Source organism: Sardina pilchardus, chromosome 6, assembly GCF_963854185.1.
Source record: "Sardina pilchardus chromosome 6, fSarPil1.1, whole genome shotgun sequence".
Taxonomy (NCBI): domain Eukaryota; kingdom Metazoa; phylum Chordata; class Actinopteri; order Clupeiformes; family Clupeidae; genus Sardina; species Sardina pilchardus.
The window spans coordinates 235887-253299 of NC_084999.1; the positions used below are offsets into that span (position 1 = coordinate 235887).

The following is a 17413-nucleotide window of genomic DNA, read 5'->3' on the forward strand; positions in this document are numbered from 1 at the left end:
AAGGGCCGTTGCTCTTTTGAATCAAGATGAAATAATCTAGTTGCCATTGTTTTCAGAACAAAGACACCTACCTAGTGCTTTCTCGTCGTATTCATTTGACTGATTTTGATGAGAGTTTGAGTTATTTGAAGACGTCTCATCGCCAAAACGAGCACATTTCTTTTCAGGGGCCTTTTCCATGCGGCTCTCTCGTGTCCACCAGCTTTCGCGTCCCATGACAGCGCCAGGGCCTTCGATAGCTCAGTTGGTAGAGCGGAGGACTGTAGGTGAACAACCGGCCATCCTTAGGTCGCTGGTTCGACTCCGGCTCGAAGGAAGCCATGCTTTTTGGTGGTGTCTTTGTCCGTGTCCAGGCCGACGCCGGGCAAAAATCAGCTTTCCCTGACCGGGAATCGAACCCGGGCCGCGGCGGTGAGAGCGCCGAATCCTAACCACTAGACCACCAGGGAGACATGGGGCTTGAGCTGTACACGAGTGCACCTGAGCTCTTGCTCTGTGCGGGGCAGGCTGCGGGAGACGGCTTCACAGCAGAAACTGTTTATCTAATCAAATCTCACCAAGGGCCGTTGCTCTTTTGAATCAAGATGAAATAATCTAGTTGCCATTGTTTTCAGAACAAAGACACCTACCTAGTGCTTTCTCGTCGTATTCATTTGACTGATTTTGATGAGAGTTTGAGTTATTTGAAGACGTCTCATCGCCAAAACGAGCACATTTCTTTTCAGGGGCCTTTTCCATGCGGCTCTCTCGTGTCCACCAGCTTTCGCGTCCCATGACAGCGCCAGGGCCTTCGATAGCTCAGTTGGTAGAGCGGAGGACTGTAGGTGAACAACCGGCCATCCTTAGGTCGCTGGTTCGACTCCGGCTCGAAGGAAGCCATGCTTTTTGGTGGTGTCTTTGTCCGTGTCCAGGCCGACGCCGGGCAAAAATCAGCTTTCCCTGACCGGGAATCGAACCCGGGCCGCGGCGGTGAGAGCGCCGAATCCTAACCACTAGACCACCAGGGAGACATGGGGCTTGAGCTGTACACGAGTGCACCTGAGCTCTTGCTCTGTGCGGGGCAGGCTGCGGGAGACGGCTTCACAGCAGAAACTGTTTATCTAATCAAATCTCACCAAGGGCCGTTGCTCTTTTGAATCAAGATGAAATAATCTAGTTGCCATTGTTTTCAGAACAAAGACACCTACCTAGTGCTTTCTCGTCGTATTCATTTGACTGATTTTGATGAGAGTTTGAGTTATTTGAAGACGTCTCATCGCCAAAACGAGCACATTTCTTTTCAGGGGCCTTTTCCATGCGGCTCTCTCGTGTCCACCAGCTTTCGCGTCCCATGACAGCGCCAGGGCCTTCGATAGCTCAGTTGGTAGAGCGGAGGACTGTAGGTGAACAACCGGCCATCCTTAGGTCGCTGGTTCGACTCCGGCTCGAAGGAAGCCATGCTTTTTGGTGGTGTCTTTGTCCGTGTCCAGGCCGACGCCGGGCAAAAATCAGCTTTCCCTGACCGGGAATCGAACCCGGGCCGCGGCGGTGAGAGCGCCGAATCCTAACCACTAGACCACCAGGGAGACATGGGGCTTGAGCTGTACACGAGTGCACCTGAGCTCTTGCTCTGTGCGGGGCAGGCTGCGGGAGACGGCTTCACAGCAGAAACTGTTTATCTAATCAAATCTCACCAAGGGCCGTTGCTCTTTTGAATCAAGATGAAATAATCTAGTTGCCATTGTTTTCAGAACAAAGACACCTACCTAGTGCTTTCTCGTCGTATTCATTTGACTGATTTTGATGAGAGTTTGAGTTATTTGAAGACGTCTCATCGCCAAAACGAGCACATTTCTTTTCAGGGGCCTTTTCCATGCGGCTCTCTCGTGTCCACCAGCTTTCGCGTCCCATGACAGCGCCAGGGCCTTCGATAGCTCAGTTGGTAGAGCGGAGGACTGTAGGTGAACAACCGGCCATCCTTAGGTCGCTGGTTCGACTCCGGCTCGAAGGAAGCCATGCTTTTTGGTGGTGTCTTTGTCCGTGTCCAGGCCGACGCCGGGCAAAAATCAGCTTTCCCTGACCGGGAATCGAACCCGGGCCGCGGCGGTGAGAGCGCCGAATCCTAACCACTAGACCACCAGGGAGACATGGGGCTTGAGCTGTACACGAGTGCACCTGAGCTCTTGCTCTGTGCGGGGCAGGCTGCGGGAGACGGCTTCACAGCAGAAACTGTTTATCTAATCAAATCTCACCAAGGGCCGTTGCTCTTTTGAATCAAGATGAAATAATCTAGTTGCCATTGTTTTCAGAACAAAGACACCTACCTAGTGCTTTCTCGTCGTATTCATTTGACTGATTTTGATGAGAGTTTGAGTTATTTGAAGACGTCTCATCGCCAAAACGAGCACATTTCTTTTCAGGGGCCTTTTCCATGCGGCTCTCTCGTGTCCACCAGCTTTCGCGTCCCATGACAGCGCCAGGGCCTTCGATAGCTCAGTTGGTAGAGCGGAGGACTGTAGGTGAACAACCGGCCATCCTTAGGTCGCTGGTTCGACTCCGGCTCGAAGGAAGCCATGCTTTTTGGTGGTGTCTTTGTCCGTGTCCAGGCCGACGCCGGGCAAAAATCAGCTTTCCCTGACCGGGAATCGAACCCGGGCCGCGGCGGTGAGAGCGCCGAATCCTAACCACTAGACCACCAGGGAGACATGGGGCTTGAGCTGTACACGAGTGCACCTGAGCTCTTGCTCTGTGCGGGGCAGGCTGCGGGAGACGGCTTCACAGCAGAAACTGTTTATCTAATCAAATCTCACCAAGGGCCGTTGCTCTTTTGAATCAAGATGAAATAATCTAGTTGCCATTGTTTTCAGAACAAAGACACCTACCTAGTGCTTTCTCGTCGTATTCATTTGACTGATTTTGATGAGAGTTTGAGTTATTTGAAGACGTCTCATCGCCAAAACGAGCACATTTCTTTTCAGGGGCCTTTTCCATGCGGCTCTCTCGTGTCCACCAGCTTTCGCGTCCCATGACAGCGCCAGGGCCTTCGATAGCTCAGTTGGTAGAGCGGAGGACTGTAGGTGAACAACCGGCCATCCTTAGGTCGCTGGTTCGACTCCGGCTCGAAGGAAGCCATGCTTTTTGGTGGTGTCTTTGTCCGTGTCCAGGCCGACGCCGGGCAAAAATCAGCTTTCCCTGACCGGGAATCGAACCCGGGCCGCGGCGGTGAGAGCGCCGAATCCTAACCACTAGACCACCAGGGAGACATGGGGCTTGAGCTGTACACGAGTGCACCTGAGCTCTTGCTCTGTGCGGGGCAGGCTGCGGGAGACGGCTTCACAGCAGAAACTGTTTATCTAATCAAATCTCACCAAGGGCCGTTGCTCTTTTGAATCAAGATGAAATAATCTAGTTGCCATTGTTTTCAGAACAAAGACACCTACCTAGTGCTTTCTCGTCGTATTCATTTGACTGATTTTGATGAGAGTTTGAGTTATTTGAAGACGTCTCATCGCCAAAACGAGCACATTTCTTTTCAGGGGCCTTTTCCATGCGGCTCTCTCGTGTCCACCAGCTTTCGCGTCCCATGACAGCGCCAGGGCCTTCGATAGCTCAGTTGGTAGAGCGGAGGACTGTAGGTGAACAACCGGCCATCCTTAGGTCGCTGGTTCGACTCCGGCTCGAAGGAAGCCATGCTTTTTGGTGGTGTCTTTGTCCGTGTCCAGGCCGACGCCGGGCAAAAATCAGCTTTCCCTGACCGGGAATCGAACCCGGGCCGCGGCGGTGAGAGCGCCGAATCCTAACCACTAGACCACCAGGGAGACATGGGGCTTGAGCTGTACACGAGTGCACCTGAGCTCTTGCTCTGTGCGGGGCAGGCTGCGGGAGACGGCTTCACAGCAGAAACTGTTTATCTAATCAAATCTCACCAAGGGCCGTTGCTCTTTTGAATCAAGATGAAATAATCTAGTTGCCATTGTTTTCAGAACAAAGACACCTACCTAGTGCTTTCTCGTCGTATTCATTTGACTGATTTTGATGAGAGTTTGAGTTATTTGAAGACGTCTCATCGCCAAAACGAGCACATTTCTTTTCAGGGGCCTTTTCCATGCGGCTCTCTCGTGTCCACCAGCTTTCGCGTCCCATGACAGCGCCAGGGCCTTCGATAGCTCAGTTGGTAGAGCGGAGGACTGTAGGTGAACAACCGGCCATCCTTAGGTCGCTGGTTCGACTCCGGCTCGAAGGAAGCCATGCTTTTTGGTGGTGTCTTTGTCCGTGTCCAGGCCGACGCCGGGCAAAAATCAGCTTTCCCTGACCGGGAATCGAACCCGGGCCGCGGCGGTGAGAGCGCCGAATCCTAACCACTAGACCACCAGGGAGACATGGGGCTTGAGCTGTACACGAGTGCACCTGAGCTCTTGCTCTGTGCGGGGCAGGCTGCGGGAGACGGCTTCACAGCAGAAACTGTTTATCTAATCAAATCTCACCAAGGGCCGTTGCTCTTTTGAATCAAGATGAAATAATCTAGTTGCCATTGTTTTCAGAACAAAGACACCTACCTAGTGCTTTCTCGTCGTATTCATTTGACTGATTTTGATGAGAGTTTGAGTTATTTGAAGACGTCTCATCGCCAAAACGAGCACATTTCTTTTCAGGGGCCTTTTCCATGCGGCTCTCTCGTGTCCACCAGCTTTCGCGTCCCATGACAGCGCCAGGGCCTTCGATAGCTCAGTTGGTAGAGCGGAGGACTGTAGGTGAACAACCGGCCATCCTTAGGTCGCTGGTTCGACTCCGGCTCGAAGGAAGCCATGCTTTTTGGTGGTGTCTTTGTCCGTGTCCAGGCCGACGCCGGGCAAAAATCAGCTTTCCCTGACCGGGAATCGAACCCGGGCCGCGGCGGTGAGAGCGCCGAATCCTAACCACTAGACCACCAGGGAGACATGGGGCTTGAGCTGTACACGAGTGCACCTGAGCTCTTGCTCTGTGCGGGGCAGGCTGCGGGAGACGGCTTCACAGCAGAAACTGTTTATCTAATCAAATCTCACCAAGGGCCGTTGCTCTTTTGAATCAAGATGAAATAATCTAGTTGCCATTGTTTTCAGAACAAAGACACCTACCTAGTGCTTTCTCGTCGTATTCATTTGACTGATTTTGATGAGAGTTTGAGTTATTTGAAGACGTCTCATCGCCAAAACGAGCACATTTCTTTTCAGGGGCCTTTTCCATGCGGCTCTCTCGTGTCCACCAGCTTTCGCGTCCCATGACAGCGCCAGGGCCTTCGATAGCTCAGTTGGTAGAGCGGAGGACTGTAGGTGAACAACCGGCCATCCTTAGGTCGCTGGTTCGACTCCGGCTCGAAGGAAGCCATGCTTTTTGGTGGTGTCTTTGTCCGTGTCCAGGCCGACGCCGGGCAAAAATCAGCTTTCCCTGACCGGGAATCGAACCCGGGCCGCGGCGGTGAGAGCGCCGAATCCTAACCACTAGACCACAAGGGAGACATGGGGCTTGAGCTGTACACGAGTGCACCTGAGCTCTTGCTCTGTGCGGGGCAGGCTGCGGGAGACGGCTTCACAGCAGAAACTGTTTATCTAATCAAATCTCACCAAGGGCCGTTGCTCTTTTGAATCAAGATGAAATAATCTAGTTGCCATTGTTTTCAGAACAAAGACACCTACCTAGTGCTTTCTCGTCGTATTCATTTGACTGATTTTGATGAGAGTTTGAGTTATTTGAAGACGTCTCATCGCCAAAACGAGCACATTTCTTTTCAGGGGCCTTTTCCATGCGGCTCTCTCGTGTCCACCAGCTTTCGCGTCCCATGACAGCGCCAGGGCCTTCGATAGCTCAGTTGGTAGAGCGGAGGACTGTAGGTGAACAACCGGCCATCCTTAGGTCGCTGGTTCGACTCCGGCTCGAAGGAAGCCATGCTTTTTGGTGGTGTCTTTGTCCGTGTCCAGGCCGACGCCGGGCAAAAATCAGCTTTCCCTGACCGGGAATCGAACCCGGGCCGCGGCGGTGAGAGCGCCGAATCCTAACCACTAGACCACCAGGGAGACATGGGGCTTGAGCTGTACACGAGTGCACCTGAGCTCTTGCTCTGTGCGGGGCAGGCTGCGGGAGACGGCTTCACAGCAGAAACTGTTTATCTAATCAAATCTCACCAAGGGCCGTTGCTCTTTTGAATCAAGATGAAATAATCTAGTTGCCATTGTTTTCAGAACAAAGACACCTACCTAGTGCTTTCTCGTCGTATTCATTTGACTGATTTTGATGAGAGTTTGAGTTATTTGAAAACGTCTCATCGCCAAAACGAGCACATTTCTTTTCAGGGGCCTTTTCCATGCGGCTCTCTCGTGTCCACCAGCTTTCGCGTCCCATGACAGCGCCAGGGCCTTCGATAGCTCAGTTGGTAGAGCGGAGGACTGTAGGTGAACAACCGGCCATCCTTAGGTCGCTGGTTCGACTCCGGCTCGAAGGAAGCCATGCTTTTTGGTGGTGTCTTTGTCCGTGTCCAGGCCGACGCCGGGCAAAAATCAGCTTTCCCTGACCGGGAATCGAACCCGGGCCGCGGCGGTGAGAGCGCCGAATCCTAACCACTAGACCACCAGGGAGACATGGGGCTTGAGCTGTACACGAGTGCACCTGAGCTCTTGCTCTGTGCGGGGCAGGCTGCGGGAGACGGCTTCACAGCAGAAACTGTTTATCTAATCAAATCTCACCAAGGGCCGTTGCTCTTTTGAATCAAGATTAAATAATCTAGTTGCCATTGTTTTCAGAACAAAGACACCTACCTAGTGCTTTCTCGTCGTATTCATTTGACTGATTTTGATGAGAGTTTGAGTTATTTGAAGACGTCTCATCGCCAAAACGAGCACATTTCTTTTCAGGGGCCTTTTCCATGCGGCTCTCTCGTGTCCACCATTTTTCGCGTCCCATGACAGCGCCAGGGCCTTCGATAGCTCAGTTGGTAGAGCGGAGGACTGTAGGTGAACAACCGGCCATCCTTAGGTCGCTGGTTCGACTCCGGCTCGAAGGAAGCCATGCTTTTTGGTGGTGTCTTTGTCCGTGTCCAGGCCGACGCCGGGCAAAAATCAGCTTTCCCTGACCGGGAATCGAACCCGGGCCGCGGCGGTGAGAGCGCCGAATCCTAACCACTAGACCACAAGGGAGACATGGGGCTTGAGCTGTACACGAGTGCACCTGAGCTCTTGCTCTGTGCGGGGCAGGCTGCGGGAGACGGCTTCACAGCAGAAACTGTTTATCTAATCAAATCTCACCAAGGGCCGTTGCTCTTTTGAATCAAGATGAAATAATCTAGTTGCCATTGTTTTCAGAACAAAGACACCTACCTAGTGCTTTCTCGTCGTATTCATTTGACTGATTTTGATGAGAGTTTGAGTTATTTGAAGACGTCTCATCGCCAAAACGAGCACATTTCTTTTCAGGGGCCTTTTCCATGCGGCTCTCTCGTGTCCACCAGCTTTCGCGTCCCATGACAGCGCCAGGGCCTTCGATAGCTCAGTTGGTAGAGCGGAGGACTGTAGGTGAACAACCGGCCATCCTTAGGTCGCTGGTTCGACTCCGGCTCGAAGGAAGCCATGCTTTTTGGTGGTGTCTTTGTCCGTGTCCAGGCCGACGCCGGGCAAAAATCAGCTTTCCCTGACCGGGAATCGAACCCGGGCCGCGGCGGTGAGAGCGCCGAATCCTAACCACTAGACCACCAGGGAGACATGGGGCTTGAGCTGTACACGAGTGCACCTGAGCTCTTGCTCTGTGCGGGGCAGGCTGCGGGAGACGGCTTCACAGCAGAAACTGTTTATCTAATCAAATCTCACCAAGGGCCGTTGCTCTTTTGAATCAAGATGAAATAATCTAGTTGCCATTGTTTTCAGAACAAAGACACCTACCTAGTGCTTTCTCGTCGTATTCATTTGACTGATTTTGATGAGAGTTTGAGTTATTTGAAAACGTCTCATCGCCAAAACGAGCACATTTCTTTTCAGGGGCCTTTTCCATGCGGCTCTCTCGTGTCCACCAGCTTTCGCGTCCCATGACAGCGCCAGGGCCTTCGATAGCTCAGTTGGTAGAGCGGAGGACTGTAGGTGAACAACCGGCCATCCTTAGGTCGCTGGTTCGACTCCGGCTCGAAGGAAGCCATGCTTTTTGGTGGTGTCTTTGTCCGTGTCCAGGCCGACGCCGGGCAAAAATCAGCTTTCCCTGACCGGGAATCGAACCCGGGCCGCGGCGGTGAGAGCGCCGAATCCTAACCACTAGACCACCAGGGAGACATGGGGCTTGAGCTGTACACGAGTGCACCTGAGCTCTTGCTCTGTGCGGGGCAGGCTGCGGGAGACGGCTTCACAGCAGAAACTGTTTATCTAATCAAATCTCACCAAGGGCCGTTGCTCTTTTGAATCAAGATGAAATAATCTAGTTGCCATTGTTTTCAGAACAAAGACACCTACCTAGTGCTTTCTCGTCGTATTCATTTGACTGATTTTGATGAGAGTTTGAGTTATTTGAAGACGTCTCATCGCCAAAACGAGCACATTTCTTTTCAGGGGCCTTTTCCATGCGGCTCTCTCGTGTCCACCAGCTTTCGCGTCCCATGACAGCGCCAGGGCCTTCGATAGCTCAGTTGGTAGAGCGGAGGACTGTAGGTGAACAACCGGCCATCCTTAGGTCGCTGGTTCGACTCCGGCTCGAAGGAAGCCATGCTTTTTGGTGGTGTCTTTGTCCGTGTCCAGGCCGACGCCGGGCAAAAATCAGCTTTCCCTGACCGGGAATCGAACCCGGGCCGCGGCGGTGAGAGCGCCGAATCCTAACCACTAGACCACCAGGGAGACATGGGGCTTGAGCTGTACACGAGTGCACCTGAGCTCTTGCTCTGTGCGGGGCAGGCTGCGGGAGACGGCTTCACAGCAGAAACTGTTTATCTAATCAAATCTCACCAAGGGCCGTTGCTCTTTTGAATCAAGATGAAATAATCTAGTTGCCATTGTTTTCAGAACAAAGACACCTACCTAGTGCTTTCTCGTCGTATTCATTTGACTGATTTTGATGAGAGTTTGAGTTATTTGAAGACGTCTCATCGCCAAAACGAGCACATTTCTTTTCAGGGGCCTTTTCCATGCGGCTCTCTCGTGTCCACCAGCTTTCGCGTCCCATGACAGCGCCAGGGCCTTCGATAGCTCAGTTGGTAGAGCGGAGGACTGTAGGTGAACAACCGGCCATCCTTAGGTCGCTGGTTCGACTCCGGCTCGAAGGAAGCCATGCTTTTTGGTGGTGTCTTTGTCCGTGTCCAGGCCGACGCCGGGCAAAAATCAGCTTTCCCTGACCGGGAATCGAACCCGGGCCGCGGCGGTGAGAGCGCCGAATCCTAACCACTAGACCACCAGGGAGACATGGGGCTTGAGCTGTACACGAGTGCACCTGAGCTCTTGCTCTGTGCGGGGCAGGCTGCGGGAGACGGCTTCACAGCAGAAACTGTTTATCTAATCAAATCTCACCAAGGGCCGTTGCTCTTTGGAATCAAGATGAAATAATCTAGTTGCCATTGTTTTCAGAACAAAGACACCTACCTAGTGCTTTCTCGTCGTATTCATTTGACTGATTTTGATGAGAGTTTGAGTTATTTGAAGACGTCTCATCGCCAAAACGAGCACATTTCTTTTCAGGGGCCTTTTCCATGCGGCTCTCTCGTGTCCACCAGCTTTCGCGTCCCATGACAGCGCCAGGGCCTTCGATAGCTCAGTTGGTAGAGCGGAGGACTGTAGGTGAACAACCGGCCATCCTTAGGTCGCTGGTTCGACTCCGGCTCGAAGGAAGCCATGCTTTTTGGTGGTGTCTTTGTCCGTGTCCAGGCCGACGCCGGGCAAAAATCAGCTTTCCCTGACCGGGAATCGAACCCGGGCCGCGGCGGTGAGAGCGCCGAATCCTAACCACTAGACCACCAGGGAGACATGGGGCTTGAGCTGTACACGAGTGCACCTGAGCTCTTGCTCTGTGCGGGGCAGGCTGCGGGAGACGGCTTCACAGCAGAAACTGTTTATCTAATCAAATCTCACCAAGGGCCGTTGCTCTTTTGAATCAAGATGAAATAATCTAGTTGCCATTGTTTTCAGAACAAAGACACCTACCTAGTGCTTTCTCGTCGTATTCATTTGACTGATTTTGATGAGAGTTTGAGTTATTTGAAGACGTCTCATCGCCAAAACGAGCACATTTCTTTTCAGGGGCCTTTTCCATGCGGCTCTCTCGTGTCCACCAGCTTTCGCGTCCCATGACAGCGCCAGGGCCTTCGATAGCTCAGTTGGTAGAGCGGAGGACTGTAGGTGAACAACCGGCCATCCTTAGGTCGCTGGTTCGACTCCGGCTCGAAGGAAGCCATGCTTTTTGGTGGTGTCTTTGTCCGTGTCCAGGCCGACGCCGGGCAAAAATCAGCTTTCCCTGACCGGGAATCGAACCCGGGCCGCGGCGGTGAGAGCGCCGAATCCTAACCACTAGACCACCAGGGAGACATGGGGCTTGAGCTGTACACGAGTGCACCTGAGCTCTTGCTCTGTGCGGGGCAGGCTGCGGGAGACGGCTTCACAGCAGAAACTGTTTATCTAATCAAATCTCACCAAGGGCCGTTGCTCTTTGGAATCAAGATGAAATAATCTAGTTGCCATTGTTTTCAGAACAAAGACACCTACCTAGTGCTTTCTCGTCGTATTCATTTGACTGATTTTGATGAGAGTTTGAGTTATTTGAAGACGTCTCATCGCCAAAACGAGCACATTTCTTTTCAGGGGCCTTTTCCATGCGGCTCTCTCGTGTCCACCAGCTTTCGCGTCCCATGACAGCGCCAGGGCCTTCGATAGCTCAGTTGGTAGAGCGGAGGACTGTAGGTGAACAACCGGCCATCCTTAGGTCGCTGGTTCGACTCCGGCTCGAAGGAAGCCATGCTTTTTGGTGGTGTCTTTGTCCGTGTCCAGGCCGACGCCGGGCAAAAATCAGCTTTCCCTGACCGGGAATCGAACCCGGGCCGCGGCGGTGAGAGCGCCGAATCCTAACCACTAGACCACCAGGGAGACATGGGGCTTGAGCTGTACACGAGTGCACCTGAGCTCTTGCTCTGTGCGGGGCAGGCTGCGGGAGACGGCTTCACAGCAGAAACTGTTTATCTAATCAAATCTCACCAAGGGCCGTTGCTCTTTTGAATCAAGATGAAATAATCTAGTTGCCATTGTTTTCAGAACAAAGACACCTACCTAGTGCTTTCTCGTCGTATTCATTTGACTGATTTTGATGAGAGTTTGAGTTATTTGAAGACGTCTCATCGCCAAAACGAGCACATTTCTTTTCAGGGGCCTTTTCCATGCGGCTCTCTCGTGTCCACCAGCTTTCGCGTCCCATGACAGCGCCAGGGCCTTCGATAGCTCAGTTGGTAGAGCGGAGGACTGTAGGTGAACAACCGGCCATCCTTAGGTCGCTGGTTCGACTCCGGCTCGAAGGAAGCCATGCTTTTTGGTGGTGTCTTTGTCCGTGTCCAGGCCGACGCCGGGCAAAAATCAGCTTTCCCTGACCGGGAATCGAACCCGGGCCGCGGCGGTGAGAGCGCCGAATCCTAACCACTAGACCACCAGGGAGACATGGGGCTTGAGCTGTACACGAGTGCACCTGAGCTCTTGCTCTGTGCGGGGCAGGCTGCGGGAGACGGCTTCACAGCAGAAACTGTTTATCTAATCAAATCTCACCAAGGGCCGTTGCTCTTTGGAATCAAGATGAAATAATCTAGTTGCCATTGTTTTCAGAACAAAGACACCTACCTAGTGCTTTCTCGTCGTATTCATTTGACTGATTTTGATGAGAGTTTGAGTTATTTGAAGACGTCTCATCGCCAAAACGAGCACATTTCTTTTCAGGGGCCTTTTCCATGCGGCTCTCTCGTGTCCACCAGCTTTCGCGTCCCATGACAGCGCCAGGGCCTTCGATAGCTCAGTTGGTAGAGCGGAGGACTGTAGGTGAACAACCGGCCATCCTTAGGTCGCTGGTTCGACTCCGGCTCGAAGGAAGCCATGCTTTTTGGTGGTGTCTTTGTCCGTGTCCAGGCCGACGCCGGGCAAAAATCAGCTTTCCCTGACCGGGAATCGAACCCGGGCCGCGGCGGTGAGAGCGCCGAATCCTAACCACTAGACCACCAGGGAGACATGGGGCTTGAGCTGTACACGAGTGCACCTGAGCTCTTGCTCTGTGCGGGGCAGGCTGCGGGAGACGGCTTCACAGCAGAAACTGTTTATCTAATCAAATCTCACCAAGGGCCGTTGCTCTTTTGAATCAAGATGAAATAATCTAGTTGCCATTGTTTTCAGAACAAAGACACCTACCTAGTGCTTTCTCGTCGTATTCATTTGACTGATTTTGATGAGAGTTTGAGTTATTTGAAGACGTCTCATCGCCAAAACGAGCACATTTCTTTTCAGGGGCCTTTTCCATGCGGCTCTCTCGTGTCCACCAGCTTTCGCGTCCCATGACAGCGCCAGGGCCTTCGATAGCTCAGTTGGTAGAGCGGAGGACTGTAGGTGAACAACCGGCCATCCTTAGGTCGCTGGTTCGACTCCGGCTCGAAGGAAGCCATGCTTTTTGGTGGTGTCTTTGTCCGTGTCCAGGCCGACGCCGGGCAAAAATCAGCTTTCCCTGACCGGGAATCGAACCCGGGCCGCGGCGGTGAGAGCGCCGAATCCTAACCACTAGACCACCAGGGAGACATGGGGCTTGAGCTGTACACGAGTGCACCTGAGCTCTTGCTCTGTGCGGGGCAGGCTGCGGGAGACGGCTTCACAGCAGAAACTGTTTATCTAATCAAATCTCACCAAGGGCCGTTGCTCTTTGGAATCAAGATGAAATAATCTAGTTGCCATTGTTTTCAGAACAAAGACACCTACCTAGTGCTTTCTCGTCGTATTCATTTGACTGATTTTGATGAGAGTTTGAGTTATTTGAAGACGTCTCATCGCCAAAACGAGCACATTTCTTTTCAGGGGCCTTTTCCATGCGGCTCTCTCGTGTCCACCAGCTTTCGCGTCCCATGACAGCGCCAGGGCCTTCGATAGCTCAGTTGGTAGAGCGGAGGACTGTAGGTGAACAACCGGCCATCCTTAGGTCGCTGGTTCGACTCCGGCTCGAAGGAAGCCATGCTTTTTGGTGGTGTCTTTGTCCGTGTCCAGGCCGACGCCGGGCAAAAATCAGCTTTCCCTGACCGGGAATCGAACCCGGGCCGCGGCGGTGAGAGCGCCGAATCCTAACCACTAGACCACCAGGGAGACATGGGGCTTGAGCTGTACACGAGTGCACCTGAGCTCTTGCTCTGTGCGGGGCAGGCTGCGGGAGACGGCTTCACAGCAGAAACTGTTTATCTAATCAAATCTCACCAAGGGCCGTTGCTCTTTTGAATCAAGATGAAATAATCTAGTTGCCATTGTTTTCAGAACAAAGACACCTACCTAGTGCTTTCTCGTCGTATTCATTTGACTGATTTTGATGAGAGTTTGAGTTATTTGAAGACGTCTCATCGCCAAAACGAGCACATTTCTTTTCAGGGGCCTTTTCCATGCGGCTCTCTCGTGTCCACCAGCTTTCGCGTCCCATGACAGCGCCAGGGCCTTCGATAGCTCAGTTGGTAGAGCGGAGGACTGTAGGTGAACAACCGGCCATCCTTAGGTCGCTGGTTCGACTCCGGCTCGAAGGAAGCCATGCTTTTTGGTGGTGTCTTTGTCCGTGTCCAGGCCGACGCCGGGCAAAAATCAGCTTTCCCTGACCGGGAATCGAACCCGGGCCGCGGCGGTGAGAGCGCCGAATCCTAACCACTAGACCACCAGGGAGACATGGGGCTTGAGCTGTACACGAGTGCACCTGAGCTCTTGCTCTGTGCGGGGCAGGCTGCGGGAGACGGCTTCACAGCAGAAACTGTTTATCTAATCAAATCTCACCAAGGGCCGTTGCTCTTTTGAATCAAGATGAAATAATCTAGTTGCCATTGTTTTCAGAACAAAGACACCTACCTAGTGCTTTCTCGTCGTATTCATTTGACTGATTTTGATGAGAGTTTGAGTTATTTGAAGACGTCTCATCGCCAAAACGAGCACATTTCTTTTCAGGGGCCTTTTCCATGCGGCTCTCTCGTGTCCACCAGCTTTCGCGTCCCATGACAGCGCCAGGGCCTTCGATAGCTCAGTTGGTAGAGCGGAGGACTGTAGGTGAACAACCGGCCATCCTTAGGTCGCTGGTTCGACTCCGGCTCGAAGGAAGCCATGCTTTTTGGTGGTGTCTTTGTCCGTGTCCAGGCCGACGCCGGGCAAAAATCAGCTTTCCCTGACCGGGAATCGAACCCGGGCCGCGGCGGTGAGAGCGCCGAATCCTAACCACTAGACCACCAGGGAGACATGGGGCTTGAGCTGTACACGAGTGCACCTGAGCTCTTGCTCTGTGCGGGGCAGGCTGCGGGAGACGGCTTCACAGCAGAAACTGTTTATCTAATCAAATCTCACCAAGGGCCGTTGCTCTTTTGAATCAAGATGAAATAATCTAGTTGCCATTGTTTTCAGAACAAAGACACCTACCTAGTGCTTTCTCGTCGTATTCATTTGACTGATTTTGATGAGAGTTTGAGTTATTTGAAGACGTCTCATCGCCAAAACGAGCACATTTCTTTTCAGGGGCCTTTTCCATGCGGCTCTCTCGTGTCCACCAGCTTTCGCGTCCCATGACAGCGCCAGGGCCTTCGATAGCTCAGTTGGTAGAGCGGAGGACTGTAGGTGAACAACCGGCCATCCTTAGGTCGCTGGTTCGACTCCGGCTCGAAGGAAGCCATGCTTTTTGGTGGTGTCTTTGTCCGTGTCCAGGCCGACGCCGGGCAAAAATCAGCTTTCCCTGACCGGGAATCGAACCCGGGCCGCGGCGGTGAGAGCGCCGAATCCTAACCACTAGACCACCAGGGAGACATGGGGCTTGAGCTGTACACGGGTGAACCTGAGCTCTTGCTCTGTGCGGGGCAGGCTGCGGGAGACGGCTTCACAGCAGAAACTGTTTATCTAATCAAATCTCACCAAGGGCCGTTGCTCTTTTGAATCAAGATGAAATAATCTAGTTGCCATTGTTTTCAGAACAAAGACACCTACCTAGTGCTTTCTCGTCGTATTCATTTGACTGATTTTGATGAGAGTTTGAGTTATTTGAAGACGTCTCATCGCCAAAACGAGCACATTTCTTTTCAGGGGCCTTTTCCATGCGGCTCTCTCGTGTCCACCAGCTTTCGCGTCCCATGACAGCGCCAGGGCCTTCGATAGCTCAGTTGGTAGAGCGGAGGACTGTAGGTGAACAACCGGCCATCCTTAGGTCGCTGGTTCGACTCCGGCTCGAAGGAAGCCATGCTTTTTGGTGGTGTCTTTGTCCGTGTCCAGGCCGACGCCGGGCAAAAATCAGCTTTCCCTGACCGGGAATCGAACCCGGGCCGCGGCGGTGAGAGCGCCGAATCCTAACCACTAGACCACCAGGGAGACATGGGGCTTGAGCTGTACACGAGTGCACCTGAGCTCTTGCTCTGTGCGGGGCAGGCTGCGGGAGACGGCTTCACAGCAGAAACTGTTTATCTAATCAAATCTCACCAAGGGCCGTTGCTCTTTTGAATCAAGATGAAATAATCTAGTTGCCATTGTTTTCAGAACAAAGACACCTACCTAGTGCTTTCTCGTCGTATTCATTTGACTGATTTTGATGAGAGTTTGAGTTATTTGAAGACGTCTCATCGCCAAAACGAGCACATTTCTTTTCAGGGGCCTTTTCCATGCGGCTCTCTCGTGTCCACCAGCTTTCGCGTCCCATGACAGCGCCAGGGCCTTCGATAGCTCAGTTGGTAGAGCGGAGGACTGTAGGTGAACAACCGGCCATCCTTAGGTCGCTGGTTCGACTCCGGCTCGAAGGAAGCCATGCTTTTTGGTGGTGTCTTTGTCCGTGTCCAGCCCGACGCCGGGCAAAAATCAGCTTTCCCTGACCGGGAATCGAACCCGGGCCGCGGCGGTGAGAGCGCCGAATCCTAACCACTAGACCACCAGGGAGACATGGGGCTTGAGCTGTACACGGGTGAACCTGAGCTCTTGCTCTGTGCGGGGCAGGCTGCGGGAGACGGCTTCACAGCAGAAACTGTTTATCTAATCAAATCTCACCAAGGGCCGTTGCTCTTTTGAATCAAGATGAAATAATCTAGTTGCCATTGTTTTCAGAACAAAGACACCTACCTAGTGCTTTCTCGTCGTATTCATTTGACTGATTTTGATGAGAGTTTGAGTTATTTGAAGACGTCTCATCGCCAAAACGAGCACATTTCTTTTCAGGGGCCTTTTCCATGCGGCTCTCTCGTGTCCACCAGCTTTCGCGTCCCATGACAGCGCCAGGGCATTCGATAGCTCAGTTGGTAGAGCGGAGGACTGTAGGTGAACAACCGGCCATCCTTAGGTCGCTGGTTCGACTCCGGCTCGAAGGAAGCCATGCTTTTTGGTGTTGTCTTTGTCCGTGTCCAGGCCGACGCCGGGCAAAAATCAGCTTTCCCTGACCGGGAATCGAAACCGGGCCGCGGCGGTGAGAGCGCCGGATCCTAAGCACTAGACCACCAGGGAGACATGGGGCTTGAGCTGTACACGAGTGCACCTGAGCTCTTGCTCTGTGCGGGGCAGGCTGCGGGAGACGGCTTCACAGCAGAAACTGTTTATCTAATCAAATCTCACCAAGGGCCGTTGCTCTTTTGAATCAAGATGAAATAATCTAGTTGCCATTGTTTTCAGAACAAAGACACCTACCTAGTGCTTTCTCGTCGTATTCATTTGACTGATTTTGATGAGAGTTTGAGTTATTTGAAGACGTCTCATCGCCAAAACGAGCACATTTCTTTTCAGGGGCCTTTTCCATGCGGCTCTCTCGTGTCCACCAGCTTTCGCGTCCCATGACAGCGCCAGGGCCTTCGATAGCTCAGTTGGTAGAGCGGAGGACTGTAGGTGAACAACCGGCCATCCTTAGGTCGCTGGTTCGACTCCGGCTCGAAGGAAGCCATGCTTTTTGGTGTTGTCTTTGTCCGTGTCCAGGCCGACGCCGGGCAAAAATCAGCTTTCCCTGACCGGGAATCGAAACCGGGCCGCGGCGGTGAGAGCGCCGGATCCTAAGCACTAGACCACCAGGGAGACATGGGGCTTGAGCTGTACACGAGTGCACCTGAGCTCTTGCTCTGTGCGGGGCAGGCTGCGGGAGACGGCTTCACAGCAGAAACTGTTTATCTAATCAAATCTCACCAAGGGCCGTTGCTCTTTTGAATCAAGATGAAATAATCTAGTTGCCATTGTTTTCAGAACAAAGACACCTACCTAGTGCTTTCTCGTCGTATTCATTTGACTGATTTTGATGAGAG

General features: G+C 52.7%; 33 non-coding genes across 33 annotated transcripts; 6 read left to right on the forward strand and 27 right to left on the reverse strand.

Moving 5' to 3' along the window:
• Positions 1 to 377: 377 nt before the first annotated feature.
• Positions 378 to 449, reverse strand: trnae-cuc (transfer RNA glutamic acid (anticodon CUC)). Its single transcript has one exon. It is a non-coding gene; the product is annotated as a tRNA-Glu (tRNA).
• A 486-nt stretch (positions 450 to 935) lies between these two features.
• Positions 936 to 1007, reverse strand: trnae-cuc (transfer RNA glutamic acid (anticodon CUC)). The gene has a single exon. It is a non-coding gene; the product is annotated as a tRNA-Glu (tRNA).
• A 486-nt stretch (positions 1008 to 1493) lies between these two features.
• Positions 1494 to 1565, reverse strand: trnae-cuc (transfer RNA glutamic acid (anticodon CUC)). Its single transcript has one exon. It is a non-coding gene; the product is annotated as a tRNA-Glu (tRNA).
• A 486-nt stretch (positions 1566 to 2051) lies between these two features.
• On the reverse strand, positions 2052 to 2123 carry trnae-cuc (transfer RNA glutamic acid (anticodon CUC)). The gene has a single exon. It is a non-coding gene; the product is annotated as a tRNA-Glu (tRNA).
• Positions 2124 to 2609: 486 nt separating this feature from the next.
• trnae-cuc (transfer RNA glutamic acid (anticodon CUC)) lies at positions 2610 to 2681 on the reverse strand. Its single transcript has one exon. It is a non-coding gene; the product is annotated as a tRNA-Glu (tRNA).
• Positions 2682 to 3167: 486 nt separating this feature from the next.
• On the reverse strand, positions 3168 to 3239 carry trnae-cuc (transfer RNA glutamic acid (anticodon CUC)). Its single transcript has one exon. It is a non-coding gene; the product is annotated as a tRNA-Glu (tRNA).
• A 486-nt stretch (positions 3240 to 3725) lies between these two features.
• Positions 3726 to 3797, reverse strand: trnae-cuc (transfer RNA glutamic acid (anticodon CUC)). The gene has a single exon. It is a non-coding gene; the product is annotated as a tRNA-Glu (tRNA).
• Positions 3798 to 4283: 486 nt separating this feature from the next.
• trnae-cuc (transfer RNA glutamic acid (anticodon CUC)) lies at positions 4284 to 4355 on the reverse strand. The gene has a single exon. It is a non-coding gene; the product is annotated as a tRNA-Glu (tRNA).
• Positions 4356 to 4841: 486 nt separating this feature from the next.
• trnae-cuc (transfer RNA glutamic acid (anticodon CUC)) lies at positions 4842 to 4913 on the reverse strand. Its single transcript has one exon. It is a non-coding gene; the product is annotated as a tRNA-Glu (tRNA).
• Positions 4914 to 5957: 1044 nt separating this feature from the next.
• trnae-cuc (transfer RNA glutamic acid (anticodon CUC)) lies at positions 5958 to 6029 on the reverse strand. Its single transcript has one exon. It is a non-coding gene; the product is annotated as a tRNA-Glu (tRNA).
• Positions 6030 to 6515: 486 nt separating this feature from the next.
• Positions 6516 to 6587, reverse strand: trnae-cuc (transfer RNA glutamic acid (anticodon CUC)). Its single transcript has one exon. It is a non-coding gene; the product is annotated as a tRNA-Glu (tRNA).
• Positions 6588 to 7631: 1044 nt separating this feature from the next.
• Positions 7632 to 7703, reverse strand: trnae-cuc (transfer RNA glutamic acid (anticodon CUC)). Its single transcript has one exon. It is a non-coding gene; the product is annotated as a tRNA-Glu (tRNA).
• Positions 7704 to 8189: 486 nt separating this feature from the next.
• trnae-cuc (transfer RNA glutamic acid (anticodon CUC)) lies at positions 8190 to 8261 on the reverse strand. Its single transcript has one exon. It is a non-coding gene; the product is annotated as a tRNA-Glu (tRNA).
• Positions 8262 to 8747: 486 nt separating this feature from the next.
• Positions 8748 to 8819, reverse strand: trnae-cuc (transfer RNA glutamic acid (anticodon CUC)). Its single transcript has one exon. It is a non-coding gene; the product is annotated as a tRNA-Glu (tRNA).
• A 486-nt stretch (positions 8820 to 9305) lies between these two features.
• trnae-cuc (transfer RNA glutamic acid (anticodon CUC)) lies at positions 9306 to 9377 on the reverse strand. Its single transcript has one exon. It is a non-coding gene; the product is annotated as a tRNA-Glu (tRNA).
• Positions 9378 to 9863: 486 nt separating this feature from the next.
• trnae-cuc (transfer RNA glutamic acid (anticodon CUC)) lies at positions 9864 to 9935 on the reverse strand. The gene has a single exon. It is a non-coding gene; the product is annotated as a tRNA-Glu (tRNA).
• Positions 9936 to 10421: 486 nt separating this feature from the next.
• On the reverse strand, positions 10422 to 10493 carry trnae-cuc (transfer RNA glutamic acid (anticodon CUC)). The gene has a single exon. It is a non-coding gene; the product is annotated as a tRNA-Glu (tRNA).
• A 486-nt stretch (positions 10494 to 10979) lies between these two features.
• trnae-cuc (transfer RNA glutamic acid (anticodon CUC)) lies at positions 10980 to 11051 on the reverse strand. Its single transcript has one exon. It is a non-coding gene; the product is annotated as a tRNA-Glu (tRNA).
• A 486-nt stretch (positions 11052 to 11537) lies between these two features.
• trnae-cuc (transfer RNA glutamic acid (anticodon CUC)) lies at positions 11538 to 11609 on the reverse strand. The gene has a single exon. It is a non-coding gene; the product is annotated as a tRNA-Glu (tRNA).
• Positions 11610 to 12095: 486 nt separating this feature from the next.
• trnae-cuc (transfer RNA glutamic acid (anticodon CUC)) lies at positions 12096 to 12167 on the reverse strand. The gene has a single exon. It is a non-coding gene; the product is annotated as a tRNA-Glu (tRNA).
• Positions 12168 to 12653: 486 nt separating this feature from the next.
• On the reverse strand, positions 12654 to 12725 carry trnae-cuc (transfer RNA glutamic acid (anticodon CUC)). Its single transcript has one exon. It is a non-coding gene; the product is annotated as a tRNA-Glu (tRNA).
• Positions 12726 to 13211: 486 nt separating this feature from the next.
• Positions 13212 to 13283, reverse strand: trnae-cuc (transfer RNA glutamic acid (anticodon CUC)). Its single transcript has one exon. It is a non-coding gene; the product is annotated as a tRNA-Glu (tRNA).
• A 338-nt stretch (positions 13284 to 13621) lies between these two features.
• On the forward strand, positions 13622 to 13708 carry trnay-gua (transfer RNA tyrosine (anticodon GUA)). The gene is given in 2 exon segments: positions 13622 to 13658; positions 13673 to 13708. It is a non-coding gene; the product is annotated as a tRNA-Tyr (tRNA).
• A 61-nt stretch (positions 13709 to 13769) lies between these two features.
• trnae-cuc (transfer RNA glutamic acid (anticodon CUC)) lies at positions 13770 to 13841 on the reverse strand. The gene has a single exon. It is a non-coding gene; the product is annotated as a tRNA-Glu (tRNA).
• Positions 13842 to 14179: 338 nt separating this feature from the next.
• Positions 14180 to 14266, forward strand: trnay-gua (transfer RNA tyrosine (anticodon GUA)). Its single transcript is given in 2 exon segments — positions 14180 to 14216; positions 14231 to 14266. It is a non-coding gene; the product is annotated as a tRNA-Tyr (tRNA).
• A 61-nt stretch (positions 14267 to 14327) lies between these two features.
• Positions 14328 to 14399, reverse strand: trnae-cuc (transfer RNA glutamic acid (anticodon CUC)). The gene has a single exon. It is a non-coding gene; the product is annotated as a tRNA-Glu (tRNA).
• Positions 14400 to 14737: 338 nt separating this feature from the next.
• trnay-gua (transfer RNA tyrosine (anticodon GUA)) lies at positions 14738 to 14824 on the forward strand. The gene is given in 2 exon segments: positions 14738 to 14774; positions 14789 to 14824. It is a non-coding gene; the product is annotated as a tRNA-Tyr (tRNA).
• Positions 14825 to 14885: 61 nt separating this feature from the next.
• On the reverse strand, positions 14886 to 14957 carry trnae-cuc (transfer RNA glutamic acid (anticodon CUC)). The gene has a single exon. It is a non-coding gene; the product is annotated as a tRNA-Glu (tRNA).
• A 338-nt stretch (positions 14958 to 15295) lies between these two features.
• Positions 15296 to 15382, forward strand: trnay-gua (transfer RNA tyrosine (anticodon GUA)). Its single transcript is given in 2 exon segments — positions 15296 to 15332; positions 15347 to 15382. It is a non-coding gene; the product is annotated as a tRNA-Tyr (tRNA).
• A 61-nt stretch (positions 15383 to 15443) lies between these two features.
• Positions 15444 to 15515, reverse strand: trnae-cuc (transfer RNA glutamic acid (anticodon CUC)). The gene has a single exon. It is a non-coding gene; the product is annotated as a tRNA-Glu (tRNA).
• A 338-nt stretch (positions 15516 to 15853) lies between these two features.
• trnay-gua (transfer RNA tyrosine (anticodon GUA)) lies at positions 15854 to 15940 on the forward strand. Its single transcript is given in 2 exon segments — positions 15854 to 15890; positions 15905 to 15940. It is a non-coding gene; the product is annotated as a tRNA-Tyr (tRNA).
• Positions 15941 to 16001: 61 nt separating this feature from the next.
• trnae-cuc (transfer RNA glutamic acid (anticodon CUC)) lies at positions 16002 to 16073 on the reverse strand. The gene has a single exon. It is a non-coding gene; the product is annotated as a tRNA-Glu (tRNA).
• An 896-nt stretch (positions 16074 to 16969) lies between these two features.
• On the forward strand, positions 16970 to 17056 carry trnay-gua (transfer RNA tyrosine (anticodon GUA)). Its single transcript is given in 2 exon segments — positions 16970 to 17006; positions 17021 to 17056. It is a non-coding gene; the product is annotated as a tRNA-Tyr (tRNA).
• Positions 17057 to 17413: the final 357 nt, after the last annotated feature.